The sequence below is a fragment of the Stegostoma tigrinum genome, chromosome 21 (genome assembly GCF_030684315.1).
Source record: "Stegostoma tigrinum isolate sSteTig4 chromosome 21, sSteTig4.hap1, whole genome shotgun sequence".
NCBI classification, from domain to species: domain Eukaryota; kingdom Metazoa; phylum Chordata; class Chondrichthyes; order Orectolobiformes; family Stegostomatidae; genus Stegostoma; species Stegostoma tigrinum.
Genome location: NC_081374.1, coordinates 45,452,255 through 45,469,457, shown reverse-complemented (window position 1 = coordinate 45,469,457; position 17,203 = coordinate 45,452,255). Strand labels below are relative to the sequence as shown.

Here is a 17,203-nt window from a genome sequence, read left to right as displayed (position 1 = left end):
CTCAGTACTCTGAAATACACTAAAATAAATGATATTTTGCATTTCATCAAAAGAAACAGTAGTCAGTTGAGAGCTATTGAGTGGGTGAATCTTGTCACTGTAGAAAAAGTATATATGTAGAAATCAGCTTTGAAGACCTTATTGCAGGTGGCCTAAAGAACAGGCCAAACTTCTGAGCAAAGTTCATAGATCATAGAACCATAGCAGATTGTAGAATCCTTACAGCGTGGAAACAGGCCCTTCAGCCCAACAAGTCTACACCGCCACTCAGAACATTTCACCTAGACCCATTCCCCCATAACCCACCTAATCTACACATCCCTGGACACTGTGGGTAGTTTAGCATGGCCAATCCACCTAGCCTGCAAGTCTTTAGACTGTGGGAGGAAACGAGCATTTGAGGAAACCCAGTTGTAGAAAGGGACCAGCAATGAGGTCACATCTACAGGAATGATAGAAAAAGATAGTTGCCAATTACAAGGGAGTTCTTTTCCAATTTGGATTTTAAAACAGAATAAATAAGAGCAGGAATAGACCATTCAGCCCATGAACCTGCTCCCTCATTCAATTTGATGTTGGGCTTAACTCCACTTCCCCAGCCTTCCTGTATTTCTGTTGAATACCTGGGACACCAAAGATCTTTCTAAGTCTTTTTTATGCATTGACATCCACAAGCCTGGGTGGCTGACAATTCTAAAGATTTCAGCAGGATGCAGGTCTGAGTTAAAAGTCTCGACATTGTCAACAACAATAACAACAGCATCATTCTCAGCGTCAAAAACAGAAATTGCGGAAAAATCTCAGGAAGGTCTGGCATCATCTGTGGAGAGAAATCGAGTTAACATTTCAGATCCAGTGACCCTTGTGCAGAACTGACAGTAGTTAGGAACAAGTTGGCTTTGTGCAGAAGATTGGGTGGGAGGAGGGTCTAAGGAGTGAACGATAGGTAGAGATACAGCCCAAAGAGAGAGAAGAACAGTTGGACAAACAAAAGGAGTGGATAATGATCAGTCTAGGAGAATGAATGAGACAATTAGCAGACTAAAATGGACTGTGTGTAATAGCAGGCCACATGATAACAAGGCCTGACGTTTTGGGCCTCGAACCGAAACGTTGGCTTTTGTGCCCCTAAGATGCTGCTTGGCCTGCTGTGTTCATCCAGCTTCACACTTTGTTAATTCCAGCATCTGCAATTCCCATTATCTCTGATATCAAGGCCTGCTTGTTTGGGCATTGGCGTAAGGACATGGGAGAAGGTGCCTCAAGCCCTAAAATTGTTGAACTCGATATTGAGTTAAGAAGGCTGTGGAATTCCCAAGCGGAAAATGAGGTTCTGTTCTTCCAACTTATGCTGAGCTTCACTGGAGCGTTGCAGCAAGCCTGAGACAGGGGCGTTGGCCAGGGAACATAGTGCAGTGTTGAAGTGGCAGGCAACTAGAAGCTCAGGGTCTTTTTAACATTTAGGACATAGGGGTTCTGCAAAGTGGTCACTCAATCTATGCTTTGTATCCTCAATGTACGTAGACCACACTGTAAGCAATGCTCCCAATATTATCGTTGCTGTGCCTGGCACCTCAGCACGAGTTTCTGATCAAACATGATTCATGGCCATCCATCACATTGCAGCAAGGATGTCATGTATGTTTAGCTGGGAGTATAGACTTTTAAAAAGGTGTTCTCAGCCAGGGTTCAGTTTTGACAGCTGGAATAGGCATAAATCTAGCAGATAAAGTATAATATGGGAAAGTATTATTCACTTTGGCCAGAAGAGTAAAAAGAAAGAGTATCACTTAAACAAAGAATGACCGTGGAATACTGAGGTGCAGAAGGATCTAGGTGATCTAATACATGTGTCATTATATGGTAAAATGTAGGTACAGCAGCATGTCATTGGGAATGGTAATTGGATGCTATCCTCTGTTGCAAGAAGAACTGAACGTAAAGTTGAAAGTGTTATACTTCAGTTACACAAAGCATCGATAATGGGTCTTGAATACTGTGGATTTTGGGTTTATGATGCTTTTGTTTTCTAGGTGTCAAAAGTTAATAATTACATGGGAAGTATTTTTGTAGCCTTGGTGATTTCCTTTAAAATAGTTTGTGAGAGCTCCTTTAACAGCTTTAATGGGTTCTCGTTTACTTTAGGATATTTCACAGATTAGCAAGGTGCTTTGAATTCTGTTAGAAATTTCTAGTATGAGTTTATTTATGCTAAGAGCAAATATCCATAGCTTCAATGGAAAGACCTTTCTTTGCAGTTTTACTTAGTTCTTAGGGAGTTCTGTGAAGTCCTTCGATGGAGATGGTTGTATAGAGCAGCACCTTCGAGAACTTAAGAATATAGAAAAACTAGATTACTTTAGTGTAAGGCATTGGTAATAGTCCCAAATTGGGGGGTGGGGGGGGGTGTGTTGGGATAAAACCATGAAGAGGCTACTTGAAACTGAGCACATTTACGTTTAGGTGTGTGATTGTTTGAGGAAGAAGCTCTCGGCATTTCCAGTCTAGGAGTTAAAATTACCTTAAGCGTGTTGAAAGTTTAAGAAAACATTTTCTCTGATGTGAGTACTGTACAAGGGGTGCTTTTAGGAACTGTATAAGGGGTGTCACATTTTTCCTTTGGAATTTGTAAAGGCATTTTTGGGGGTAATGGCATTATATTTTATTGTGTATTTAAAAGTCTTTGAATCTTTACTGTAATAGTTTGGTTTGTCGTATTTTATGTTCATTTTTTGGTTAATAAACATTTGTTATCGCTAAAACAAAATGTTTAACATTGAATGCTTATGCTTCAAAGAGATCACCTCATTAAAACCAAATCAAAACAAAATATGATCTATTAAGGCATATTTCAGTCTGAGATCTGATTTGTCCAGTAATAACATCTTCTGGAATTATAACAATGTAAATACAGTGGAGATAGCTCAGAGCAGGTTAAATGCATTGTTATTAGGAATGAGTGGGTTATCTTATTTGGAAAGATTTGACAGGCTGGACTTGTTTTTCACCGGAGTTTACAAGAACAAGGCATGATTTGATTGAAGTTTGTAAGAACCCGAATGGTCTAGACAAAGTGGATATGGAAAAGACTTTTAGTCTTGTCAGTGAATCCAGATTTTGGGAACTCTGTTTCAAAAGGATTTGTTCTCCTTAAAGACAAAGGTACAGAGAAATATTTTGTTTCAGAGGCTTGGGAAGTTTTGGACCCCTCTGCTTCAAAAAGTGGAGTCTGAATATTTTTAAGGCAGAAGTAAATAGATTCTTGTTAGGTGAGGGAATCAAAAGTTATTGAGACTAGATGTAAATGTGGAAACTGGATCACAAACAGATCAGCCATGATTTTATTAAATGTTAGACAAGGCTTAAAGGACTAAATTCCTACTTCTACTTACTTCTGCTGCAAATTCCTTCATAATTTAATTGGGTAATGGACAAAATTAAGGGATTAAATTTTCAGAACTTCTTGGGCTTTCTTGATCTTCAAATTTTTTACAATCAATAGCATATAATGAATATTTGTTAATACTGAGTTCACTAGAATTGCATTCACTTTTTTAGATTAGATTCCCTACAGTGTGGAAACAGGCCCTTTGGCTCAACAAGTCCACACCGCCCCTTGAAGCATCCCACCCAGACCCATTCCCTGAGAATCCACACACCACTGAACACTATGGGCAATTTAGCAGGGCCAATCCACCTAGCCTGCACATCTTTGGACTGTGGGAGGAAACCGGAGCACCCGGAGGAAACCCACGCAGACACGGGGAGAATGTGCAAACTCCACACAGACAGTAGCCCGAGGCTGGAATTGAACCCGGGTCCCTGGCGCTGTGGGGCTGCAGTGTTAACCACTGAATCACTGTGCCGCTTTGTTACACCTCATTGGGAAATTAAAGCCATTATTTCCAGAGTCATTGCAAAAGTTTAAGATTTTAATGTAATAACACCCTGGAACTGATTCAGACTCAGCTTCAGTGTGAGATAACAAAGTGTGGAGCTGGATGAACACGGCAGGCCAAGCAGCATCTCAGGAGCACAAAAGCTGATGTTTCGGGCCTAGACCCTTTATCAGAGAGCTCTCTGATGAAGGGTCTAGGCCTGAAACGTCAGCTTTTGTGCTCCTGAGATGCTGCTTGGCCTGCTGTGTTCATCCAGCTCCACACTTTGTTATCTTGGATTCTCCAGCATCTGCAGTTCCCATTATCACTGATACAGTTTTAACCTCATCAGCTTCAGTGTGAGCTGTCTGTGCTATCTCACTCAACTCCTGAGTCTCAATTAATGAAAACATGCCAAATGCTCTTTTGAATTATCCATTTCCTTAGAGAAGGCTTCAGCTACTCCACCCTCTTCTTGTGATATTACTTTGACCTCCAGCGCAATGGAGTTTGTTTAGCTGTTGCTCTGGTCACTGTGCACATAATGGCAAACTACCCAGAACCTGCAACTGTTCCAACTCTTCAGCCTGAACTGGAGTTTCTGTGATTATTGGTGAATCTATAACTCTCACTCCAGCTAAATCATTTTCCAGAAGTATGTCAACTCCATTCACAGGTAATTCTTTAACAACCCCAACTCCCGCTAGTCCTGGCAACAAGTCAATTTCACTTGGACTTTGCTCAATAAAATGAGGATAAACTGTGTCCCCATCCCATTCACCAACACTTTGGTTTTCATTGAATTCTCTGGAGGGAAAATTAAATCCTCCAGCAAGTTTTGAGTAGCCCCAGTATTTCTTAGTATAGGTTTGACTTGGATGCTTCCTTTGAAGAAAAAGAGTTATCTCCCCTTTAGACCAAAGCCCTTCATATTTGTCATTTATTCTACATGATTTGTATAGCCTCACAGCAATGTTTACCTCCAGTTTTTTAATTGTAGCAAAGCTACAATCTGATCATTTCTTTTTTCTCATGAGTGCCTATTTCGGACTCATTTTTACAATCTCCAATAAGTCCCATGGAATTTGAGTTCCAACATTCTGGACGAATGTGTCCCATCTTGTTACACTGGAAATACTTAGGCTTTTGCAAGTCCATCCTCAGTAACTTAGGGCATTCCCAGCTATCCATTTCTTACTTTCACCTCTTGCCTCTCTTTTAATCTGCTGCCTCAAACCACTTCAAGTTTTTGGGGGAGACAGTAAGAAGGTTTAGTTTTATGGATTAGCTCATGACTGTCAGCCATCACTGCTGCCTGCCTAGCTATGCAACCTGTTGGTCCTCAGCATGGATTCTTACCACTGAAGGTGGTGAATTTTTAAATTCCTCCAGTAAATAATCTCTGTAAGATCCTTATATGTGGCTTTGGTTTCTGCAAACATTTGTCAAAATTACTTTGCTTAACCCTTTTGAGTGCAATATAAGCTTGCCGTGCGTGCTTCTTTAAATTGTAGAACCTTTCGCTACATGTCTCAGGCACTAACTCAAATGAAATCAGTAAAACTATTTTTTTAACAGAAACTTCCTGCGACAGTGAGACATAAATTTCCTGCGCTTTACCTGTCAACTTACTCTGTATAAGCAATGTCCCAGTACACTTTTGCCCAATTCATTTTGTAGAGACTGTGCTTTTGTTTTTGTGCATTTTTAGATTGTGGGCTGAAATCACAAGAACTGCTGTTTTAAAAATAGTGGCTTAGAGGATTGCTGCATGTTTGCAAAATCAAGTAACTTGACACTTAGGGAGGTATTATGTAGAAAGGCATTTAAGTGAGGCTGAGGGGCTGTGTATAGATGCAACAGAGAGGCAATAAGAAGTTGGTTGGTCTATCAATTAGCGACTAGTTATCGATGACAAAAGCCTTTTGTGTGCCAACAACTGTGTGATCGGTTCTCAGGTTACTGAACAGCTTAAGGCTGGAAACAATGTAGAGAGAATTGATGTGATCTCCACTAGCTCAGGAGCTGTATAAGCTATCTTTTACTCATTTTACTCATACGTGAGGTTAAGAGAATGATCAGGGAGAAGGTAGGGCCGATCAGGGATAGCGTAGGGAACTTGTGCGTGGAGTCTGAGCAGATAGGGGAAGCCCTAAATGAGTTTTTTGCTTCGGTTTTCACGAAGGAAAGGGACCTTGTTGTGAATGAGAACTTTGAGGAGCAGGAAAACAGGCTTGAACAGATCAAGATTTGAGAAAGTTGATGTGCTGGAAGTTTTGGCAAACATTAAGATTAATAAGTCTCCAGGGCCAGACCAGATTTATCCTAGGTTGCTCCGGGAAGTGAGAAAGGAGGTTGCTAAGCCGCTGGCGAAGATCTTTGCTTCCTCACTCTCCACGGGAGTTATACCGGAAGATTGGAGGGAGGCAAATGTTGTTCCTCTTTTCAAGAAAGGGAATAGGAAAATCCCTGGAAATTACAGACCAGTCAGTCTTACGTCTGTGGTCAGCAAGGTTTTGGAAAGAATTCTGAGGGATAGGATTTATGACTATTTGGAAAAGCATAGCGTGATTAAAGGGAGGCAGCATGGGTTTGTGAGGGCAGGTCATGTCTTACAAATCTTATTGAGTTCTTTGAGCAAGTCACGAGACAGGTTGACGAGGGTCGAGCAGTGGATGTGGTGTACATGGACTTCAGCAAGGCATTTGATAAGGTTCCCCACGGCAGGCTCATTCATAAAGTCAGGAGGTATGGGATACAGGGTGATTTGGCTGTCTGGATTCAGAATTGGTTGGCTGACAGGAGGCAGAGAGTGGTTGTAGATGGTAAGTGTTCTGCCTGGAGGTCAGTGCTGAGTGGTGTCCCGCAGGGCTCTGTTCTTGGGCCTCTGCTCTTTGTAGCTTTTATAAATGACTTCGATGAGGAGGTTGAGGGGTGGGTTAGTATGTTTGCTGATGACACAAAGGTTGGAGGTGCCGTTGATAGTATCGTGGGCTATTGCAGGCTTCAGCGAGACATTGACAGAATGCAGAGCTGGGCTGAGAAATGGCAGATGGAGTTCAATCTGGATAAATGCGAAGTGATGCATTTTGGAAGGTTGAACTTAAATGCTGAATATAGGATTAAAGGCAGGATTCTCGGCAGTGTGGAGGAACAGCGGGATCTTGGTGTTCAAGTGCATACCTCCCTCAAAGTTGCCACCCCGGTGGATAAGGTTGTTAAGAAAGCATATGGTGTTTTAGCTTTCATTAACAGGGGGATCGAGTTTAAGAGCCGTGAGGTTATGCTGCAGCTCTACAAAACCCTGGTGAGACCACACTTGGAATATTGTGTCCAGTTCTGGTCGCCCTATTATAGGAAAGATGTGGAGGCTTTGGAGAGGGTGCAAAGGAGGTTTACCAGGATGCTGCCTGGACTGGAGGGCTTGTCTTACGAGGAGAGGTTGACTGAGCTCGGACTTTTCTCTCTGGAGCGAAGGAGGAAGAGAGGTGACCTGATCGAGGCATACAAGGTCATGAGAGGCATGGATAGAGTCAATAGCCAGAGACTTTTCCCCAGGGCAGGATTGACTGCCACGAGGGGTCATAGTTTTAAGGTGTTGGGAGGAAGGTAGAGAGGAGACGTCAGAGGGAGGTTCTTCACCCAGAGAGTTGTGAGCGCATGGAATAGTTTACCAGTGGTAGTCGTGGAGGGGAGTCATTAGTGACATTTACATGCACATGGACAGCAGTGAATTGAGGGAAATGTAGGTTAGGTTATTTTATTTTTGGGTTAGGATTATTTTCGGCACAACATCGTAGGCCGAAGGGCCAGTACTGTGCTGTACTTTTCTATGTTCTATGTTCTATCTGCATCAAAACCCATTTTAAATCTGAAAAAAACTTTGTTTTTCCTTCAGTAGTTGTTATAAACTGTGGCCCCTTAACCTATAAGTCAGAAACCTTTTATAAGTGGCCAGCCTCCCTGTGATTCTTGCAAACCAGTGGAAGCATTCAGAGAAAGAAATCTGAAAAGCAAGATTCTGACCAGCATAAAGATCGCGCATGTAGCTGAGCCACTTTCACAGTTTTCTCCTGCCCTGTGTGTGTTGAGTTAATCAGACGATTAACATTTTAATTTGTACTATCATATGTCAACAGTTTATAATGGTTTAACTGTAGCTATAATCTATTACTTGTAATGAATAATAATTCTTATTCATTACATAAACCTTCTCTCTATAAACCTGGGTCTGGAAATTTGATAAATTCAGGAATTTTGTGTACTTCTTTTCAAATCTTTGGCCTTTTTGACAACTCTGGGAATGGCATGGTGTGGAGCTGGATGAACACAGCAGGCCAAGCAGCATCAGAGGAGCTGGAAAGCTGATGTTTCGGTTTGGGATGTTTCTTCAGAAATGGGGGAGGGGAGGGAGGCTCAAATAAATAGGGGTGGGGGGGCGGTGATAGCAGGTGGATAGTGGAGCGGATAGGTGGGACAGAAGACGGACTGGTGAAGGACGTGGGGATGAAACTAGCAAAGATGAGTCTAGGTGGGGAGTTTGGTTAGGGGTTGGTCAGTGAGCAGGGAGGGGCTGGTAGGTGGTAGAGAAGATGGACACGTCAAGGAGGCAGGGATGAGAGGGGTGGCTGGTCTTGGGATAAGGTAGGGGGAGGGGAGATTTTGAAGCTGGTAAAGTCCACATTGAGACTGTTGGGCTGCAGGGTTCCCAGGCAGAATACGAGGTGTTGTATCTCCAGTTTCCGGGTGGCATCATTGTGATATTGGAGGAGGCCCAGGATGGACATGTTGTTCAGGGAGTGGGAGGGGGAGTTGAAGTGGTTCGCGACTGGGAGGTGTTTGTCATGAACCGAGCGTAGGTGTTCCACAAAGCGGTCACTGAGCCTCTGCTTGGTTTTCCCGATGTAGAGGAAGCCACATCTGGAACAGCAGATACAATAAACCACATTAGCAGATGTGCAGGTGAACATCTATTTAATATGGAAGGTTTTTTTGGGGCCTGGGATGGAGGTGAGGGGTAAGGTGTAGGGGCAGGTGGAGTATCTCCTGCAGTTGCAGGGAAAGATGCTGGGGATGGTTGGGTTAGTGGGGACTGTGGAGCGGATGAGGGAGTCACAGAGAGAGCAGTCCCTCCGGAAGGCAAATAAGGATGGGAAGGGAAATATATCTTTCCATCTCCATCGCAGGCCCCAAAAAAAACCTTCCACATTAAACAGATGTTCACCTGCACATCCACTAGCGTGGTTTATTGTATCGCTGCTCCCGATGTGACCTCCTCTACTTCGAGGAAACCAAGCAGAGGCTCGGAGACTGCTCTGTGGAACACCTACACTCGGTTCGGGACAAACGACAACACCTCCCAGTCACAAACCACTTCAACTCCTCCTCCCACTCCCTGGGGTACATGTCCATCCTGGGCCTCCTCCAGTGTCACAACAATGCCACCCGGAAACTGGAGGAGCAATACCTCATATCCCGCCCTGGAAGCCTACAACCCAATGGTCTCATTGTGGACTTTACCAGCTTCAAAATCTCCCCACCCCAAGGCCTCATCCCAAGACCAGCAACCCCCTCTCAACCCTGCCTCCTTGACCTGTCCGTCTTCTCTCCCACCTATTCGCTCCTCCCACCTCACTGACCAACCCCATCCTCACTTCCTACCTACACTCACCTTTACTAGCTTCATCCCCACCTCCTTGACTTGTCCATCTTCTCTCCCTACTATCTGCTCCACTATCCACCTGTTATCACTGCTCCCCCCTCTCTATTTATTTCAGAGCCCCCATTCCCCCTGCCCCATTCCTGAAGAAGGGTCCCAACCCGAAACATCAGCCTTCCTGCTCCTCTGATGCTGCTTGGCCTGCTGTGTTCATCCAGCTCCACATCTTGTTATCTCAGACTCCAGTTCTTACTATCTCTGGGAATAACATGGCTTGATTATTGGGAGAGCTGGAGGGGAGCAAGTGATAAACCAGGAAACTATAGGACAGACAGGCTAATCTCAGTGATGGGGTAACTATGGGAAGCAACTCTGAGAAGTGGAGTTAATCTGCATTTGAAGAGGCAGGGATTAATGAAGAGCAGTCAGTACAGTTTTTTAAGGGAAGGTCATGTCTGAGCAACTTGATGGAATTTTTCAAAGTGACCAGCTGTGTAGATGAGGGCAATGTTTTTGAAGAAGTCTACTTGGACTTCAGAAAGGCTTTTGATAAGGTCCTGCATGGAAGACTGACAGCAAAGGTCTGTGGGATTCAACGAAATTTGCAAATTAGATCCGCAGTTGGCTGAGTGGCAAGAAGCAGAGGGTGATAGTTGGGGACATTTTTCTGCCTGGAAGTGTAGAGTCAGGTCTCCCAGTATTAGGGCCCTTGCTGTTTGTGATAAATATAAATAATTCAGAAATGTAGGAAAGGTAATCAGTATGTTCAGATGCCACAATAATTTGCAGAGTAATAAATAGTGAGGAGGATAGCCTCAGATTACAGGAGATATAGACGGGTTAGTGACAAATGGAATTCAATCTGGATAAATGTGAGGTGATTGACATGAGCATAATAAACAAGTCAAGAGAATACATGAGGAACAGTAGGATCCTTTGAAGGACCAAGGCTTAGTGTGCATGCACACCAATCCCAGAAGATTTCAGGACGAGTAGATAAAGTGGTTAAGGCAAATGATATTTTTGCGTTTATTAACAAAAGCATAGAGTTTAAGAGCAGGGAGGCTATGCTGGAATTGTATGAAATATTGGTTAGGCCACACCTAGAGCATGGTGTGCAGTTCTGCAACTCATCCTGCAGAAAGGATATTATTGCACTGGAGAGGGCACTGCTTCCTGGGCCTCTCAGTCTCCATCTCAGGCTTGCAACTGATGTCCATTTCAAGCCCACCAACTCCCACAGCTACCTAGAATCCACCTCCTCCCACCCACCCTCCTGCAAAAATTCCATCCCCTATTCCCAATTCCTCCGCCTCCGCCGCATCTGCTCCCACGATGAGGCATTCCACTCCCGCACATCCCACATGTCCAAGTTCTTCAAGGACTGCAACTTTTCCCCCGACAGTGATCGAGAACGCCCTTGACCGCGTCTCCCGCATTTCCCGCAACACATCCCTCACACCCCGCCCCCGCCACAACCGCCCAAAGAGGATCCCCCTCGTTCTCACACACCACCCCACCAACCTCTGGATACAACGCATCATCCTCCGACACTTCCGCCATCTACAATCCGACCCCAGCACCCAAGACATTTTTCCATCCCCACCCTTGCCTGCTTTCCGGAGAGACCACTCTCTCCGTGACTTCCATGTTCGCTCCACACTGCCCTCCAACCCCACCTCACCCGGCACCTTGCCCTGCAACTGCAGGAAATGCTACACTTGCCCCCACACCTCCTCCCCCACCCCTATCCCAGGCCCCAAGATGACTTTCCACATTAAGCAGAGGTTCACCTGCACATCTGCCAATGTAGTATACTGCAAGCACTGTACCCGGTGTGGCTCCCTCTACATTGGGGAAACCAAGTGGAGGCTTGGGGACCGCTTTGCAGAACACCTCCACTCGGTTCGCAATAAACAACAGCACCTCCCAGTTGCAAACCATTTCCACTCCCCCTCCCATTCTCTAGATGACATGTCCATCATGGGCCTCCTGCAGTGCCACAATGATGCCACCCGAAGGTTGCAGGAACAGCAACTCATATTCCGCTTGGGAACCCTGCAGCCCAATGGTATCAATGTGGACTTCACCAGCTTCAAAATCTCCCCTTCCCCCACCGCATCCCAAAACCAGCCCAGTTCATCCCCTCCCCCCCACTGCACCACACAACCAGCCCAGCTCTTCCCCTCCCCCCACTGCATCCCAAAACCAGTCCAACCTGTCTCTGCTTCCCTAACCTGTTCTTCCTCTCACCCATCCCTTCCTCCCATCTCAAGCCGCACCTCCATTTCCTACCTACTAACCTCATCCCACCTCCTTGACCTGTCCGTCTTCCCTGGACTGACCTATCCCCTCCCTACCTCCCCACCTATACTCTCCTCTCCACCTATCTTCTTTTCTCTCCATCTTCGGTCCACCTCCCCCTCTCTCCCTATTTATTCCAGAACCCTCACCCCATCCCCCTCTCTGATGAAGGGTCTAGGCCCGAAACGTCAGCTTTTGTGCTCCTGAGATGCTGCTGGGCCTGCTGTGTTCATCCAGCCTCACATTTTATTATCTTGGACATTACTGTGGTTGTTTTTGAGGAATTGAGAGGGGAAGTGATTGAGATGTATACAACTATGAGGGCCTTAGGTAGGTAGCTAGGAAGAAACTTTTCGCTTTGATAGAGGGAATCAATGAAGGGAATGGGGGCAACACTGGACATTGATTTATAGTAAGGGGCAGGAGGTTTATAGGGGATGTGAGGAGAAACATTTTCACCCTGAGTGTGGAGGAAATCTGTAAATCGCTGTCTGTGAGGGTGATAGAAGCAAAAACCCTCTTTACATTTAGGAAATCTTTAGATGTGCATTTGTGATTCCAAGACATACAAGACAATGGACCAAGAGCTACAAAATGAGATTAGAATAGTTAGGTGTCTTTTTTTGACAGGAGTGGATGTATTGGGCCAAAGATAATGGGAACTGCAGATGCTGGAGAATCCGAGATTACAAAGTGTGGAGGTGGATGAACACAGCAGGCCCAGCAGCATCTTAGGAGCACAAAAGCTGACGTTTCGGGTCTAGACACTTCATCAGAGAGGGGGGATTGGGAGAGGATTCTGGAATAAATAGGGAGAGAGGGGGAGGCGGACCAAAGGTGATTAGAGGAGAAGATAGGTGAACAGGAGCGCATGGGTGGGGAGGTAGGGAGGGGATAGGTCAGTCCGGGGAGGACGGACAGGTCAAGGGGGCGGGATGAGGTTAGTAGGTAGGGAGTGGAGGTGTGGCTTGAGGTAGGAGGAGGGTACAGATGAGAGGAAGAACAGGTTAAGGAGGTGGGGACGAGCTAAGTTGGTTTTGGGATACAATTGGGGGAGGGGACGACCTGGGTTGGTTTTGGGATGCAGTGGGGGAAGGGGAGATTTTGAAGCTGGTGAAGTCCACATTGATACCATTGGGCTGCAGGGTTCCCAAGCGGAATATGAGTTGCTGTTCCTGCAACCTTCAGGTGGCATCATTGTGGCACTGCAGGAGGCCCAGGATGGACATGTCAGTTAAGGAATGAGAGGGGGAGTTGAAATGGTTCGCGACTGGGGATTTCACCAGCTTCAAAATCTCCCCTCCCCCCACTGCATCCCAAAACCAGTTCAGCTCGTCCCCGCCTCCCTAACCTGTTCATCCTCTCACCTGTCCCCTCTTCCCACCTCAAGCTGCACCTACTAACCCTATCCCGCCCCCTTGACCTGTCCTTCCTCCCCAGACTGACCTATCCTCTCCCAACCTCCCCACCCATACTCTCCTCTCCACCTATCTTCTCCTCTATCTATCTTCGGTCCGCCTCCCCCTCTCTCCCTATTTATTCCAGAATCCTTTCCCCATCCCACTTTTCTGATGAAGGGTCTCGGCTGGAAGATCAGCTTTTGTGCTCCTAAGATGCTGCTTGGCCTGCTGTATTGGGGCAAAGAGCCTTTTTCTGTACTGTAGCTCTCTCTGATTCTTGAGTTTGAGGATTGTGGAGAATGGAGAGAGAAAGCTGGGCCCTAGACGGGAGAACCACAGTGAGAGGGGCAAAGGTGAGAGTAATGGGTGGGAGCTGCAAACTTTGAGTGGGGAACAGAATGGGGTAAGTAGACACGCTGGGGAGAAAGAACAACCAAGTGAATCGAATCAGAAATGGTGTTTCTCTTGTGCATTAAATTGTATCCACTTACAGAGGATTCCAGAAATCTGTGAATGGCTGCGCCACCCAGAGGATTATTGGGGAACTGCAAGTGAGGAATTTGTAAAACTAATTATTTTTAATAAGATGAAAATATTCTTTTGTTCATTGCTGGGATGTGAATATTCCTGTCAAAGACTGCATTTATTGCCCATCTCTACTTGCCCTTCAGAACAGTAGAACCTTGGGAAGCACTGAGTGACCTCGATGTGCAGGTGCACCAGTTCCTTTAAATTATTGGGTTAGGTGGATAATGTGGTTAAGAAGGAATATAGTATGCTTGCCTTTCTTAGCCAAGTTTAAGAGCATGGAGGCAATGCTGGAGAAAAAACAGAAGTTGCTGGTAAAGCTCATCAGGTCTGGCAGCATCAGTTCCGAAGAGTTCTGAAGTCACTGGACCCGAACATTAAATCTGATTTCTCTCCACAGATGCTGCCAGACCTGCTGAGCTTTTCAGCAATTCCTGTTTCTGCTTCTGATTTTCAGCATCCGCAGTTCTTTTGGTTTTTAAATGAGGCAATGCTGGAATTGTATAAAATGGTGTTCTGGGATCCACTGTTTGGAAGGGATGTGATAGCACTGGAGAGAAGGCAGAGGAGATTTACCAGGAAGTTGCCTGGGCTGGAGAGATTTAATTATGAAGAGAGTTTGACAGACTGGGGTTGTTTGCTGTGGAACAGAGGAGATTGAGAGAATGCATGATTGAGATGTTTAAAATTATGAGGGGCACAAAACAAGAAACATTTCCCATTGGTGGAGAGATCAATGACTGGGAAGAGGGCGTTGATTGAAGGTAAAGGGCAGGAGGTTTAGAGACGATATAAGGAAAACACTTTCACCCAGAGGGTGGTGGGAATCTGGAACCACTGCCTGTGAGGGTGGTAGAGGCTGAAAACCTCACCACATTTAGGAAGTATTTGGATATGGAATTGGATGCCAAGACGTACAAGATTATGGACTAAGAGCTGGGAAATGGGATTAGAATAATCAGGTGGCTGTTTTAGAACGGCATGGATGCAATGGGCCAAAGGATCTTTTTCTGTGCTCTAACTTGCTATAAGGCCGTGTTGAGCTGTCTCCTTGAACTGTTGCAGTCCATTGATCTAGTTACGTGCCCTCAAGGCCACTGGATAGGGTATGTTTCTGCTTGTGTGAGAAATTAAACAGGCGCAAACAGTTTAACAGTAAGGAGTATTGCTTACAAAACATAGATTAAAGACCACTTCATGAAATGTTCTTATCCAGAAGGTCCTGCCGGCTGGACCTTCAAATTTTGGTTTCTAGTTTAGAATTTCGGATCCCGCCATCCTGTAGAAGATCTGTTAATGACTTTCCACTTAATCTCTAGAATGGGCTAGAGACAATTGGCTCCATCAGCTCCTGACCTCATTGCAGCTTTGGTTAAAATATGGAGAAAAGAGAAGAACTGCAGATGTGAGAGTGACTGCCTTTGACGTCACGATCAAGTGCAACATCAGGGAACTCCAGCAAAACTAGTGCTCAAAACTGGGCTCAATGGAGGTCAGGCAGAAATCTGTCCACTGGCTGTAGTCTTACCTAGCACAAAGGCAGATGGTTGTGCTTGTCAGGGGTCAGTCTGGCAATAGGTAATCACTGTTGGCCCAGTTACTGACATTAATATCCCATGGATGAATTAAAAAAAAGATGGTTTGTGCTATGTTTTCTCAGAATAGGAAAGATAGGACAAAGAGATTCAGAGTTTTTTGAATGAGTAAAGGTCTAGAGATAACAGTGCAGCAGAGGAAGTGTGCTTAATGACAATCATCAGGTGAATAATGTAATTATGAACCTGTCAGAAAAACAAAGCAGATAATATAAAGGGATAAGAATATCATAGTAAAAGGAGAGAACTCATGTGGCACGGTATCTCTGGTCCGGAAGGTCCAGGTTCAAGTCCCACATGGTCTAGCCATGTATGTTTGAACATACTGATTACAAGTATATGGAATAATAAGTGGAGAATTTGTTGCAATTAAGACTTATAGATGGAGATAGGAGTATGGGTTGAGGAAGGAAATGAAAACTTAGCATTTGTCTTTCCCTAAGGAAAATGATGCAGTCCACGTCACGGAGAAATGGAAAACGGTTCAAAAGGTTTAAAATTTATACGGAGGTTTTTAGATAAGCTCTCTGTATTTAAAGCTGACAAAGAAACAGAGTTAGATGCAATACATCCGGGGATACTGAGGAAGTGAGAGTAGAAATTGTGGAAGCAGTCAATCATTGTTTCCCAGTCTTCCTCAGACTCAGCGTTGATGTCATTTGCTGGCGAGTTATAAATGTTATGCCCTTGTTCAAATAAAATGAAGATTTGCCCACCAGCTACAAACCAAAAATGCAGGTTGAGAAAATAACTAATCATGCCTAATTAGCTTGCGTTTTTTGAGCAGCAAGGGTTAATGAGGGTAATGCTGCTCATGTGTGCACATAGATTTCCAAAAGATATTTGATACGGTGCCATGCAAAGGACTTGATAATGTAATTAAGTCACGTTAGAACTCATGCAAAAAACGGACTGTAGTAACATGGATACAAAGTTGGCTGAATAACAGGTAACAAAGACCAGTGGCCCATTGGTTCAGACAAGAATAAAATTTGTATGTAAATTAATGGCCTAGACCCTGCATTAGAAATCGGGCGATCTTTAAAGATGGATGTTTCCATTTTTCCCTGTGTAGTTATGGGATGTCACGTAATGCTGTTACAATTTCTAATCAACAAGGAAAAATGTATGATAAAGGTCATAAGGATCATGAGGTCGCTATGTTCCACTGAACTGACATCGAGAAATGATTTTGTGTTATGAGTATTCAATTATTGACACAGTGTTTAGGAAAATTAAAGTTTTGTTCCCAACAATATAATGAAACTTAACGTTCTGATGAAGATGGGAAATTGTGGAGTGGTTGTCCTGAAAGCAAAATAAAAGGAAATAAGCTGAAAATTAGAATCTGAAAAGTAGTGTTCTCAGGACTACGACCAGTGTCATGTGCTATTCCATGGAGAAATGGCGGGATATATTGGATGAATAAGTGGCTCAAGAGATGGTGTGAGAGAGAAGGTTTAGATTCCTGGGTCATTGGTATTTCTGGGGGAGGTAGGAGCAAACTGGACAGGCTACACCTGGGCAGGATCAAGATTCATGCCTTTCAGGGGAGCATTTGCTCGAATAGCTGGGACTGGGAGAGTTTAAACTAAATTGACAGTGAGATGAGAACCTATGCGAGAAGCCAGAGGAAGAGGAATGATGGACAAGAACAAAAGACAGAAAAGGAATAAGAGAAGTAATGGGCAGAGGAATCCAGGGCCAGAATCAAACACAGCCAAAATAAAAAAAAGTAGTAGGAATGACAAGGAATGTTAAAAAGACAAGCCTTCGGACTTTGTCCCTGAATGCATGAAGCATTCGAACTAAGGCGGATGAATAAATCATGTAAATAGT

General features: G+C 44.6%; 1 protein-coding gene across 3 annotated transcripts in view; it reads left to right on the top strand.

The window, feature by feature from the left end:
- Nucleotides 1-17,203, top strand: part of zgc:194242 (uncharacterized protein LOC100005854 homolog) — a 42,572-nt gene that overhangs the window by 1,858 nt on the left and 23,511 nt on the right. Inside the window, exon 1 of one of the 3 annotated variants that reach the window (XR_007249691.1) lies at nt 2,993-3,162. The exons of the other annotated variants lie outside the window; for them this stretch is intronic. The gene's annotated coding sequence lies outside the window, so the exon portion shown is untranslated. Of the gene's footprint in view, nt 1-2,992; nt 3,163-17,203 lie in introns of those variants that run through there. 3 annotated transcript variants of the gene reach the window in all.